This window comes from Lolium perenne, chromosome 2, assembly GCF_019359855.2.
Source record: "Lolium perenne isolate Kyuss_39 chromosome 2, Kyuss_2.0, whole genome shotgun sequence".
Lineage (NCBI taxonomy): Eukaryota > Viridiplantae > Streptophyta > Magnoliopsida > Poales > Poaceae > Lolium > Lolium perenne.
The window spans coordinates 101,496,861-101,506,349 of NC_067245.2; the positions used below are offsets into that span (position 1 = coordinate 101,496,861).

General features: G+C 50.6%; 30 non-coding genes and 1 pseudogene across 30 annotated transcripts; all 31 read left to right on the forward strand.

Moving 5' to 3' along the window:
- Positions 1 to 64: 64 nt before the first annotated feature.
- Positions 65 to 183, forward strand: LOC139836853 (5S ribosomal RNA). Its single transcript, XR_011753570.1, has one exon. It is a non-coding gene; the product is annotated as a 5S ribosomal RNA (ribosomal RNA).
- Positions 184 to 371: 188 nt separating this feature from the next.
- LOC139837248 (5S ribosomal RNA) lies at positions 372 to 490 on the forward strand. The gene has a single exon (XR_011753739.1). It is a non-coding gene; the product is annotated as a 5S ribosomal RNA (ribosomal RNA).
- Positions 491 to 679: 189 nt separating this feature from the next.
- On the forward strand, positions 680 to 798 carry LOC139836859 (5S ribosomal RNA). The gene has a single exon (XR_011753576.1). It is a non-coding gene; the product is annotated as a 5S ribosomal RNA (ribosomal RNA).
- Positions 799 to 985: 187 nt separating this feature from the next.
- Positions 986 to 1,104, forward strand: LOC139836865 (5S ribosomal RNA). The gene has a single exon (XR_011753585.1). It is a non-coding gene; the product is annotated as a 5S ribosomal RNA (ribosomal RNA).
- Positions 1,105 to 1,291: 187 nt separating this feature from the next.
- Positions 1,292 to 1,409, forward strand: LOC139836475 (5S ribosomal RNA). Its single transcript, XR_011753179.1, has one exon. It is a non-coding gene; the product is annotated as a 5S ribosomal RNA (ribosomal RNA).
- Positions 1,410 to 1,599: 190 nt separating this feature from the next.
- Positions 1,600 to 1,717, forward strand: LOC139836742 (5S ribosomal RNA). Its single transcript, XR_011753454.1, has one exon. It is a non-coding gene; the product is annotated as a 5S ribosomal RNA (ribosomal RNA).
- A 187-nt stretch (positions 1,718 to 1,904) lies between these two features.
- LOC139836979 (5S ribosomal RNA) lies at positions 1,905 to 2,022 on the forward strand (annotated as a pseudogene).
- A 189-nt stretch (positions 2,023 to 2,211) lies between these two features.
- On the forward strand, positions 2,212 to 2,329 carry LOC139836653 (5S ribosomal RNA). Its single transcript, XR_011753358.1, has one exon. It is a non-coding gene; the product is annotated as a 5S ribosomal RNA (ribosomal RNA).
- Positions 2,330 to 2,518: 189 nt separating this feature from the next.
- LOC139836476 (5S ribosomal RNA) lies at positions 2,519 to 2,636 on the forward strand. The gene has a single exon (XR_011753180.1). It is a non-coding gene; the product is annotated as a 5S ribosomal RNA (ribosomal RNA).
- A 187-nt stretch (positions 2,637 to 2,823) lies between these two features.
- LOC139836869 (5S ribosomal RNA) lies at positions 2,824 to 2,942 on the forward strand. The gene has a single exon (XR_011753589.1). It is a non-coding gene; the product is annotated as a 5S ribosomal RNA (ribosomal RNA).
- A 188-nt stretch (positions 2,943 to 3,130) lies between these two features.
- Positions 3,131 to 3,249, forward strand: LOC139836883 (5S ribosomal RNA). The gene has a single exon (XR_011753604.1). It is a non-coding gene; the product is annotated as a 5S ribosomal RNA (ribosomal RNA).
- A 187-nt stretch (positions 3,250 to 3,436) lies between these two features.
- On the forward strand, positions 3,437 to 3,555 carry LOC139836912 (5S ribosomal RNA). The gene has a single exon (XR_011753634.1). It is a non-coding gene; the product is annotated as a 5S ribosomal RNA (ribosomal RNA).
- A 189-nt stretch (positions 3,556 to 3,744) lies between these two features.
- On the forward strand, positions 3,745 to 3,862 carry LOC139836477 (5S ribosomal RNA). Its single transcript, XR_011753181.1, has one exon. It is a non-coding gene; the product is annotated as a 5S ribosomal RNA (ribosomal RNA).
- Positions 3,863 to 4,051: 189 nt separating this feature from the next.
- LOC139836349 (5S ribosomal RNA) lies at positions 4,052 to 4,169 on the forward strand. The gene has a single exon (XR_011753047.1). It is a non-coding gene; the product is annotated as a 5S ribosomal RNA (ribosomal RNA).
- A 188-nt stretch (positions 4,170 to 4,357) lies between these two features.
- LOC139837361 (5S ribosomal RNA) lies at positions 4,358 to 4,476 on the forward strand. Its single transcript, XR_011753853.1, has one exon. It is a non-coding gene; the product is annotated as a 5S ribosomal RNA (ribosomal RNA).
- A 188-nt stretch (positions 4,477 to 4,664) lies between these two features.
- LOC139836787 (5S ribosomal RNA) lies at positions 4,665 to 4,783 on the forward strand. The gene has a single exon (XR_011753502.1). It is a non-coding gene; the product is annotated as a 5S ribosomal RNA (ribosomal RNA).
- A 188-nt stretch (positions 4,784 to 4,971) lies between these two features.
- On the forward strand, positions 4,972 to 5,089 carry LOC139836478 (5S ribosomal RNA). The gene has a single exon (XR_011753182.1). It is a non-coding gene; the product is annotated as a 5S ribosomal RNA (ribosomal RNA).
- Positions 5,090 to 5,278: 189 nt separating this feature from the next.
- On the forward strand, positions 5,279 to 5,396 carry LOC139836350 (5S ribosomal RNA). The gene has a single exon (XR_011753048.1). It is a non-coding gene; the product is annotated as a 5S ribosomal RNA (ribosomal RNA).
- A 186-nt stretch (positions 5,397 to 5,582) lies between these two features.
- LOC139836408 (5S ribosomal RNA) lies at positions 5,583 to 5,701 on the forward strand. Its single transcript, XR_011753110.1, has one exon. It is a non-coding gene; the product is annotated as a 5S ribosomal RNA (ribosomal RNA).
- Positions 5,702 to 5,889: 188 nt separating this feature from the next.
- Positions 5,890 to 6,007, forward strand: LOC139836304 (5S ribosomal RNA). Its single transcript, XR_011753002.1, has one exon. It is a non-coding gene; the product is annotated as a 5S ribosomal RNA (ribosomal RNA).
- A 187-nt stretch (positions 6,008 to 6,194) lies between these two features.
- On the forward strand, positions 6,195 to 6,311 carry LOC139836783 (5S ribosomal RNA). The gene has a single exon (XR_011753498.1). It is a non-coding gene; the product is annotated as a 5S ribosomal RNA (ribosomal RNA).
- Positions 6,312 to 6,497: 186 nt separating this feature from the next.
- On the forward strand, positions 6,498 to 6,615 carry LOC139836351 (5S ribosomal RNA). Its single transcript, XR_011753049.1, has one exon. It is a non-coding gene; the product is annotated as a 5S ribosomal RNA (ribosomal RNA).
- Positions 6,616 to 6,805: 190 nt separating this feature from the next.
- On the forward strand, positions 6,806 to 6,924 carry LOC139836244 (5S ribosomal RNA). Its single transcript, XR_011752942.1, has one exon. It is a non-coding gene; the product is annotated as a 5S ribosomal RNA (ribosomal RNA).
- A 190-nt stretch (positions 6,925 to 7,114) lies between these two features.
- LOC139837309 (5S ribosomal RNA) lies at positions 7,115 to 7,233 on the forward strand. Its single transcript, XR_011753800.1, has one exon. It is a non-coding gene; the product is annotated as a 5S ribosomal RNA (ribosomal RNA).
- A 188-nt stretch (positions 7,234 to 7,421) lies between these two features.
- Positions 7,422 to 7,538, forward strand: LOC139836562 (5S ribosomal RNA). The gene has a single exon (XR_011753266.1). It is a non-coding gene; the product is annotated as a 5S ribosomal RNA (ribosomal RNA).
- Positions 7,539 to 7,725: 187 nt separating this feature from the next.
- LOC139837362 (5S ribosomal RNA) lies at positions 7,726 to 7,844 on the forward strand. Its single transcript, XR_011753854.1, has one exon. It is a non-coding gene; the product is annotated as a 5S ribosomal RNA (ribosomal RNA).
- Positions 7,845 to 8,032: 188 nt separating this feature from the next.
- LOC139836563 (5S ribosomal RNA) lies at positions 8,033 to 8,149 on the forward strand. Its single transcript, XR_011753267.1, has one exon. It is a non-coding gene; the product is annotated as a 5S ribosomal RNA (ribosomal RNA).
- Positions 8,150 to 8,335: 186 nt separating this feature from the next.
- On the forward strand, positions 8,336 to 8,452 carry LOC139836564 (5S ribosomal RNA). The gene has a single exon (XR_011753268.1). It is a non-coding gene; the product is annotated as a 5S ribosomal RNA (ribosomal RNA).
- A 185-nt stretch (positions 8,453 to 8,637) lies between these two features.
- Positions 8,638 to 8,755, forward strand: LOC139836735 (5S ribosomal RNA). The gene has a single exon (XR_011753447.1). It is a non-coding gene; the product is annotated as a 5S ribosomal RNA (ribosomal RNA).
- Positions 8,756 to 8,942: 187 nt separating this feature from the next.
- LOC139836352 (5S ribosomal RNA) lies at positions 8,943 to 9,060 on the forward strand. Its single transcript, XR_011753050.1, has one exon. It is a non-coding gene; the product is annotated as a 5S ribosomal RNA (ribosomal RNA).
- A 186-nt stretch (positions 9,061 to 9,246) lies between these two features.
- Positions 9,247 to 9,364, forward strand: LOC139836724 (5S ribosomal RNA). The gene has a single exon (XR_011753436.1). It is a non-coding gene; the product is annotated as a 5S ribosomal RNA (ribosomal RNA).
- The last annotated feature ends 125 nt before the right edge of the window (positions 9,365 to 9,489 follow it).

Sequence of the window (9,489 nt, forward strand, 5' to 3'; positions counted from 1 at the left end):
CAAAATAGAAGCGGACAAAGAGCGGGAGGAGCAAGCATAAGGGAAAATGAGTGCATAACATGTCGGATGCGATCATACCAGCACTAAAGCACCGGATCCCATCAGAACTCCGAAGTTAAGCGTGCTTGGGCGAGAGTAGTACTAGGATGGGTGACCTCCTGGGAAGTCCTCGTGTTGCATCCCTCCTTTTTGCGTCACGCGGCGACATTCATGGTGAAGTTAGGACGATATTTTTTTGCGGGCACTCGTGCTCGGCTATTGGTGATGGGAAACGGTGGTGCGGATGAAAAAGAGGATGGACATGGTACAAAAAAAAAGCCTACAAATAGCGGGAGTAGCAAGCATAAGGGAAAATGAGTGCATAACATGTCGGATGCGATCATACCGGCACTAAAGCACCGGATCCCATCAGAACTCCGAAGTTAAGCGTGCTTGGGCGAGAGTAGTACTAGGATGGGTGACCTCCTGGGAAGTCCTCGTGTTGCATCCCTCCTTTTTTGCGTCACGCGGCGACATTCATGGTGAAGTTAGGACGATATTTTTTTTGCGGGCACTCGTGCTCGGCTATTGGTGATGGGAAACGGTGGTGCGGATGAAAAAGAGGATGGACATGGTACAAAATAGAGCAGACAAAGAGCGGGAGGAGCAAGCATAAGGGAAAATGAGTGCATAACATGTCGGATGCGATCATACCAGCACTAAAGCACCGGATCCCATCAGAACTCCGAAGTTAAGCGTGCTTGGGCGAGAGTAGTACTAGGATGGGTGACCTCCTGGGAAGTCCTCGTGTTGCATCCCTCCTTTTTTGCGTCACGCGGCGACATTCATGGTGAAGTTAGGACGATATTTTTTGCGGGCACTCGTGCTCGGCTATTGGTGATGGGAAACGGTGGTGCGGATGAAAAAGAGGATGGACATGGTACAAAATAGAGCAGACAAAGAGCGGGAGGAGCAAGCATAAGGGAAAATGAGTGCATAACATGTCGGATGCGATCATACCAGCACTAAAGCACCGGATCCCATCAGAACTCCGAAGTTAAGCGTGCTTGGGCGAGAGTAGTACTAGGATGGGTGACCTCCTGGGAAGTCCTCGTGTTGCATCCCTCCTTTTTTGCGTCACGCGGCGACATTCATGGTGAAGTTAGGACGATATTTTTTGCGGGCACTCGTGCTCGGCTATTGGTGATGGGAAACGGTGGTGCGGATGAAAAAGAGGATGGACATGGTAAAACATAGCTGATACTAAGAGCGGGAGGAGCAAGCATAAGGGAAAATGAGTGCATAACATGTCGGATGCGATCATACCAGCACTAAAGCACCGGATCCCATCGAACTCCGAAGTTAAGCGTGCTTGGGCGAGAGTAGTACTAGGATGGGTGACCTCACAGGAAGTCCTCGTGTTGCATCCCTCCTTTTTTGCGTCACGCGGCGACATTCATGGTGAAGTTAGGACGATATTTTTTTGCGGGCACTCGTGCTCGGCTATTGGTGATGGGAAACGGTGGTGCGGATGAAAAAGAGGATGGACATGGTACAAAATAGAGAGCAGACAAAGAGCGGGAGGAGCAAGCATAAGGGAAAATGAGTGCATAACATGTCGGATGCGATCATACCGGCACTAAAGCACCGGATCCCATCGAACTCCGAAGTTAAGCGTGCTTGGGCGAGAGTAGTACTAGGATGGGTGTCCTCCTGGGAAGTGCTCGTGTTGCTTCGCTCCTTTCTGCGTCACGAGGCGACTTTCATTGTGAAGTTTTGACGATATTTTTTTGCGGGCACTCGTGCTCGGCTATTGGTGATGGGAAACGGTGGTGCGGATGAAAAAGAGGATGGACATGGTACAAAATAGAAGCGGACAAAGAGCGGGAGGAGCAAGCATAAGGAAAATGAGTGCATAACATGTCGGATGCGATCATACCAGCACTAAAGCACCGGATCCCATCGAACTCCGAAGTGAAGCGTGCTTGTGCGAGCCTAGTACGAGGCTGGTTGACCTCACTGGAAGTCCTCGTGTTGCATCCCTCCTTTTTTGCGTCACGCGGCGACATTCATGGTGAAGTTAGGACGATATTTTTTTGCGGGCACTCGTGCTCGGCTATTGGTGATGGGAAACGGTGGTGCGGATGAAAAAGAGGATGGACATGGTACAAAATAGAAGCGGACAAAGAGCGGGAGGAGCAAGCATAAGGGAAAATGAGTGCATAACATGTCGGATGCGATCATACCGGCACTAAAGCACCGGATCCCATCGAACTCCAACGTTAAGCGTGCTTGGGCGAGAGTAGTACTAGGATGGGTGACCTTCTGGGAAGTCCTCGTGTTGCATCCCTCCTTTTTTGCGTCACGCGGCGACATTCATGGTGAAGTTAGGACGATATTTTTTTGCGGGCACTCGTGCTCGGCTATTGGTGATGGGAAACGGTGGTGCGGATGAAAAAGAGGATGGACATGGTACAAAATAGAGCGAGACAAAGAGCGGGAGGAGCAAGCATAAGGGAAAATGAGTGCATAACATGTCGGATGCGATCATACCAGCACTAAAGCACCGGATCCCATCGAACTCCGAAGTTAAGCGTGCTTGGGCGAGAGTAGTACTAGGATGGGTGACCTCACAGGAAGTCCTCGTGTTGCATCCCTCCTTTTTGCGTCACGCGGCGACATTCATGGTGAAGTTAGGACGATATTTTTTTGCGGGCACTCGTGCTCGGCTATTGGTGATGGGAAACGGTGGTGCGGATGAAAAAGAGGATGGACATGGTACAAAATAGAGCAGACAAAGAGCGGGAGGAGCAAGCATAAGGGAAAATGAGTGCATAACATGTCGGATGCGATCATACCAGCACTAAAGCACCGGATCCCATCAGAACTCCGAAGTTAAGCGTGCTTGGGCGAGAGTAGTACTAGGATGGGTGACCTCCTGGGAAGTCCTCGTGTTGCATCCCTCCTTTTTTGCGTCACGCGGCGACATTCATGGTGAAGTTAGGACGATATTTTTTTGCGGGCACTCGTGCTCGGCTATTGGTGATGGGAAACGGTGGTGCGGATGAAAAAGAGGATGGACATGGTACAAAATCGAGGAGACACCGATCGGGAGGAGCAAGCATAAGGGAAAATGAGTGCATAACATGTCGGATGCGATCATACCAGCACTAAAGCACCGGATCCCATCAGAACTCCGAAGTTAAACGAGCTGGGGCGAGAGTAGTACTAAGATGGGTGTCCTCACTGGAAGTCCTCGAGGCGCTTCCGACCTTTTTTGCGTCACGCGGCGACATTCATGGTGAAGTTAGGACGATATTTTTTGCGGGCACTCGTGCTCGGCTATTGGTGATGGGAAACGGTGGTGCGGATGAAAAAGAGGATGGACATGGTACAAAATAGAGCAGACAAAGAGCGGGAGGAGCAAGCATAAGGGAAAATGAGTGCATAACATGTCGGATGCGATCATACCAGCACTAAAGCACCGGATCCCATCTGATCTCCGTTGTTTTGCGTGGTTGGGCGAGAGTAGTACTAGGATGGGTGACCTCACAGGAAGTCCTCGTGTTGCATCCCTCCTTTTTTGCGTCACGCGGCGACATTCATGGTGAAGTTAGGACGATATTTTTTTGCGGGCACTCGTGCTCGGCTATTGGTGATGGGAAACGGTGGTGCGGATGAAAAAGAGGATGGACATGGTACAAAATAGAGCGAGACAAAGAGCGGGAGGAGCAAGCATAAGGGAAAATGAGTGCATAACATGTCGGATGCGATCATACCAGCACTAAAGCACCGGATCCCATCGAACTCCGAAGTTAAGCGTGCTTGGGCGAGAGTAGTACTAGGATGGGTGACCTCACAGGAAGTCCTCGTGTTGCATCCCTCCTTTTTTGCGTCACGCGGCGACATTCATGGTGAAGTTAGGACGATATTTTTTTGCGGGCACTCGTGCTCGGCTATTGGTGATGGGAAACGGTGGTGCGGATGAAAAAGAGGATGGACATGGTACAAAATAGAAGCGGACAAAGAGCGGGAGGAGCAAGCATAAGGGAAAATGAGTGCATAACATGTCGGATGCGATCATACCGGCACTAAAGCACCGGATCCCATCGAACTCCGAAGTTAAGCGTGCTTGGGCGAGAGTAGTACTAGGATGGGTGACCTCCTGGGAAGTCCTCGTGTTGCATCCCTCCTTTTTTGCGTCACGCGGCGACATTCATGGTGAAGTTAGGACGATATTTTTTTGCGGGCACTCGTGCTCGGCTATTGGTGATGGGAAACGGTGGTGCGGATGAAAAAGAGGATGGACATGGTACAAAATAGAGCAGATAAAGAGCAGGAGGAGCAAGCATAAGGGAAAATGAGTGCATAACATGTCGGATGCGATCATACCAGCACTAAAGCACCGGATCCCATCCGAACTCCGAAGTTAAGCGTGCTTGGGCGAGAGTAGTACTAGGATGGGTGACCTCCTGGGAAGTCCTCGTGTTGCATCCCTCCTTTTTTGCGTCACGCGGCGACATTCATGGTGAAGTTAGGACGATATTTTTTGCGGGCACTCGTGCTCGGCTATTGGTGATGGGAAACGGTGGTGCGGATGAAAAAGAGGATGGACATGGTACAAAAAAAAAGCAGACAAAGAGCGGGAGGAGCAAGCAGAAGCGAAAGTCAGTGCATAACATGTAGGATGCGATCAGCCCTGCACTAATGCTCCGGATCCCTACCGTACTCCGAAGTTAAGCGTGCTTGGGCGAGAGTAGTACTAGGATGGGTGACCTCCTGGGAAGTCCTCGTGTTGCATCCCTCCTTTTTTGCGTCACGCGGCGACATTCATGGTGAAGTTAGGACGATATTTTTTTGCGGGCACTCGTGCTCGGCTATTGGTGATGGGAAACGGTGGTGCGGATGAAAAAGAGGATGGACATGGTACAAAATAGAGCAGACAAAGAGCGGGAGGAGCAAGCATAAGGGAAAATGAGTGCATAACATGTCGGATGCGATCATACCAGCACTAAAGCACCGGATCCCATCGAACTCCGAAGTTAAGCGTGCTTGGGCGAGAGTAGTACTAGGATGGGTGACCTCACAGGAAGTCCTCGTGTTGCATCCCTCCTTTTTTGCGTCACGCGGCGACATTCATGGTGAAGTTAGGACGATATTTTTTTGCGGGCACTCGTGCTCGGCTATTGGTGATGGGAAACGGTGGTGCGGATGAAAAAGAGGATGGACATGGTACAAAATAGAAGCGGACAAAGAGCGGGAGGAGCAAGCATAAGGGAAAATGAGTGCATAACATGTCGGATGCGATCATACCGGCACTAAAGCACCGGATCCCATCGAACTCCGAAGTTAAGCGTGCTTGGGCGAGAGTAGTACTAGGATGGGTGACCTCCTGGGAAGTCCTCGTGTTGCATCCCTCCTTTTTTGCGTCACGCGGCGACATTCATGGTGAAGTTAGGACGATAATTTGCGTGCATTCGTGCTCGGCTATTGGTGATGGGAAACGGTGGTGCGGATGAAAAAGAGGATGGACATGGTACAAAATAGAAGCGGACAAAGAGCGGGAGGAGCAAGCATAAGGGAAAATGAGTGCATAACATGTCGGATGCGATCATACCAGCACTAAAGCACCGGATCCCATCGGAACTCCGAAGTTAAGCGTGCTTGGGAGAGAGTAGTACTAGGATGGGTGACCTCCTGGGAAGTCCTCGTGTTGCATCCCTCCTTTTTTGCGTCACGCGGCGACATTCATGGTGAAGTTAGGACGATATTTTTTTGCGGGCACTCGTGCTCGGCTATTGGTGATGGGAAACGGTGGTGCGGATGAAAAAGAGGATGGACATGGTACAAAATAGAGCGGACAAAGAGCGGGAGGAGCAAGCATAAGGGAAAATGAGTGCATAACATGTCGGATGCGATCATACCAGCACTAAAGCACCGGATCCCATCGAACTCCGAAGTTAAGCGTGCTTGGGCGAGAGTAGTACTAGGATGGGTGACCTCCTGGGAAGTCCTCGTGTTGCATCCCTCCTTTTTTGCGTCACGCGGCGACATTCATGGTGAAGTTAGGACGATATTTTTTGCGGGCACTCGTGCTCGGCTATTGGTGATGGGAAACGGTGGTGCGGATGAAAAGAGGATGGACATGGTACAAAATAGAAGCGGACAAAGAGCGGGAGGAGCAAGCATAAGGGAAAATGAGTGCATAACATGTCGGATGCGATCATACCAGCACTAAAGCAACGGAACCCATCGAACTCCGAAGTTAAGCGTGCTTGGGCGAGAGTAGTACTAGGATGGGTGACCTCTGGGAAGTCCTCGTGTTGCATCCCTCCTTTTTTGCGTCACGCGGCGACATTCATGGTGAAGTTAGGACGATATTTTTGCGGGCACTCGTGCTCGGCTATTGGTGATGGGAAACGGTGGTGCGGATGAAAAGAGGATGGACATGGTACAAAATAGAAGCAGACAAAGAGCGGGAGGAGCAAGCATAAGGGAAAATGAGTGCATAACATGTCGGATGCGATCATACCGGCACTAAAGCACCGGATCCCATCGAACTCCGAAGTTAAGCGTGCTTGGGCGAGAGTAGTACTAGGATGGGTGACCTCCTGGGAAGTCCTCGTGTTGCATCCCTCCTTTTTTGCGTCACGCGGCGACATTCATGGTGAAGTTAGGACGATATTTTTTTGCGGGCACTCGTGCTCGGCTATTGGTGATGGGAAACGGTGGTGCGGATGAAAAAGAGGATGGACATGGTACAAAATAGAAGCGAGACAAAGAGCGGGAGGAGCAAGCATAAGGGAAAATGAGTGCATAACATGTCGGATGCGATCATACCAGCACTAAAGCACCGGATCCCATCAGAACTCCGAAGTTGAGCGTGCTTGGGCGAGAGTAGTACTAGGATGGGTGACCTCCTGGGAAGTCCTCGTGTTGCATCCCTCCTTTTTTGCGTCACGCGGCGACATTCATGGTGAAGTTAGGACGATATTTTTTTGCGGGCACTCGTGCTCGGCTATTGGTGATGGGAAACGGTGGTGCGGATGAAAAAGAGGATGGACATGGTACAAAATAAAAGCAGACAAAAGAGCGGGAGGAGCAAGCATAAGGGAAAATGAGTGCATAACATGTCGGATGCGATCATACCAGCACTAAAGCACCGGATCCCATCAGAACTCCGAAGTTAAGCGTGCTTGGGCGAGAGTAGTACTAGGATGGGTGACCTCCTGAGAAGTCCTCGTGTTGCATCCCTCCTTTTTTGCGTCACGCGGCGACATTCATGGTGAAGTTAGGACGATATTTTTTTGCGGGCACTCGTGCTCGGCTATTGGTGATGGGAAACGGTGGTGCGGATGAAAAAGAGGATGGACATGGTACAAAATAGAGCTGTAATAGTGCGTGAGGAGCAAGCATAAGGGAAAATGAGTGCATAACATGTCGGATGCGATCATACCAGCACTAAAGCACCGGATCCCATCGAACTCCGAAGTTAAGCGTGCTTGGGCGAGAGTAGTACTAGGATGGGTGACCTCTGGGAAGTCCTCGTGTTGCATCCCTCCTTTTTGCGTCACGCGGCGACATTCATGGTGAAGTTAGGACGATATTTTTTTGCGGGCACTCGTGCTCGGCTATTGGTGATGGGAAACGGTGGTGCGGATGAAAAAGAGGATGGACATGGTACAAAATACAGCTGAAAAAGAGCAGGAGGAGCAAGCATAAGGGAAAATGAGTGCATAACATGTCGGATGCGATCATACCAGCACTAAAGCACCGGATCCCTTCCGAACTCCGAAGTTAAGCGTGCTTGGGCGAGAGTAGTACTAGGATGGGTGACCTCCTGGGAAGTCCTCGTGTTGCATCCCTCCTTTTTTGCGTCACGCGGCGACATTCATGGTGAAGTTAGGACGATATTTTTTTGCGGGCACTCGTGCTCGGCTATTGGTGATGGGAAACGGTGGTGCGGATGAAAAAGAGGATGGACATGGTACAAAATAGAGCGGACAAAGAGCGGGAGGAGCAAGCATAAGGGAAAATGAGTGCATAACATGTCGGATGCGATCATACCAGCACTAAAGCACCGGATCCCATCGAACTCCGAAGTTAAGCGTGCTTGGGCGAGAGTAGTACTAGGATGGGTGACCTCTGGGAAGTCCTCGTGTTGCATCCCTCCTTTTTTGCGTCACGCGGCGACATTCATGGTGAAGTTAGGACGATATTTTTGCGGGCACTCGTGCTCGGCTATTGGTGATGGGAAACGGTGGTGCGGATGAAAAAGAGGATGGACATGGTACAAAATAGAGCAGACAAAGAGCGGGAGGAGCAAGCATAAGGGAAAATGAGTGCATAACATGTCGGATGCGATCATACCAGCACTAAAGCACCGGATCCCATCGAACTCCGAAGTTAAGCGTGCTTGGGCGAGAGTAGTACTAGGATGGGTGACCTCTGGGAAGTCCTCGTGTTGCATCCCTCCTTTTTGCGTCACGCGGCGACATTCATGGTGAAGTTAGGACGATATTTTTTGCGGGCACTCGTGCTCGGCTATTGGTGATGGGAAACGGTGGTGCGGATGAAAAGAGGATGGACATGGTACAAAATAGAGCGGACAAAGAGCGGGAGGAGCAAGCATAAGGGAAAATGAGTGCATAACATGTTGGATGCGATCATACCAGCACTAAAGCACCGGATCCCATCGAACTCCGAAGTTAAGCGTGCTTGCGCGAGAGTAGTACTAGGATGGGTGACCTCACAGGAAGTCCTCGTGTTGCATCCCTCCTTTTTTGCGTCACTCGTCGACATTCATGGTGTAGTTAGGACGTTATTTTTTGCGGTCTCTCGTGCTCGGCTTTTGGTGATGGGAAACGGTGGTGCGGATGAAAAAGAGGATGGACATGGTACAAAATAGAGCAGACAAAGAGCGGGAGGAGCAAGCATAAGGGAAAATGAGTGCATAACATGTCGGATGCGATCATACCGGCACTAAAGCACCGGATCCCATCGAACTCCGAAGTTAAGCGTGCTTGGGCGAGAGTAGTACTAGGATGGGTGACCTCCTGGGAAGTCCTCGTGTTGCATCCCTCCTTTTTTGCGTCACGCGGCGACATTCATGGTGAAGTTAGGACGATATTTTTGCGGGCACTCGTGCTCGGCTATTGGTGATGGGAAACGGTGGTGCGGATGAAAAAGAGGATGGACATGGTACAAAATAGAGCAGACAAAGAGCGGGAGGAGCAAGCATAAGGGAAAATGAGTGCATAACATGTCGGATGCGATCATACCAGCACTAAAGCACCGGATCCCAGAGAACTCCGAAGTTAAGCGTGCTTGCGCGAGAGTAGTACTAGGATGGGTGACCTCCTGGGAAGTCCTCGTGTTGCATCCCTCCTTTTTTGCGTCACGCGGCGACATTCATGGTGAAGTTAGGACGATATTTTTTGCGGGCACTCGTGCTCGGCTATTGGTGATGGGAAACGGTGGTGCGGATGAAAAAGAGGATGGACATGGTAC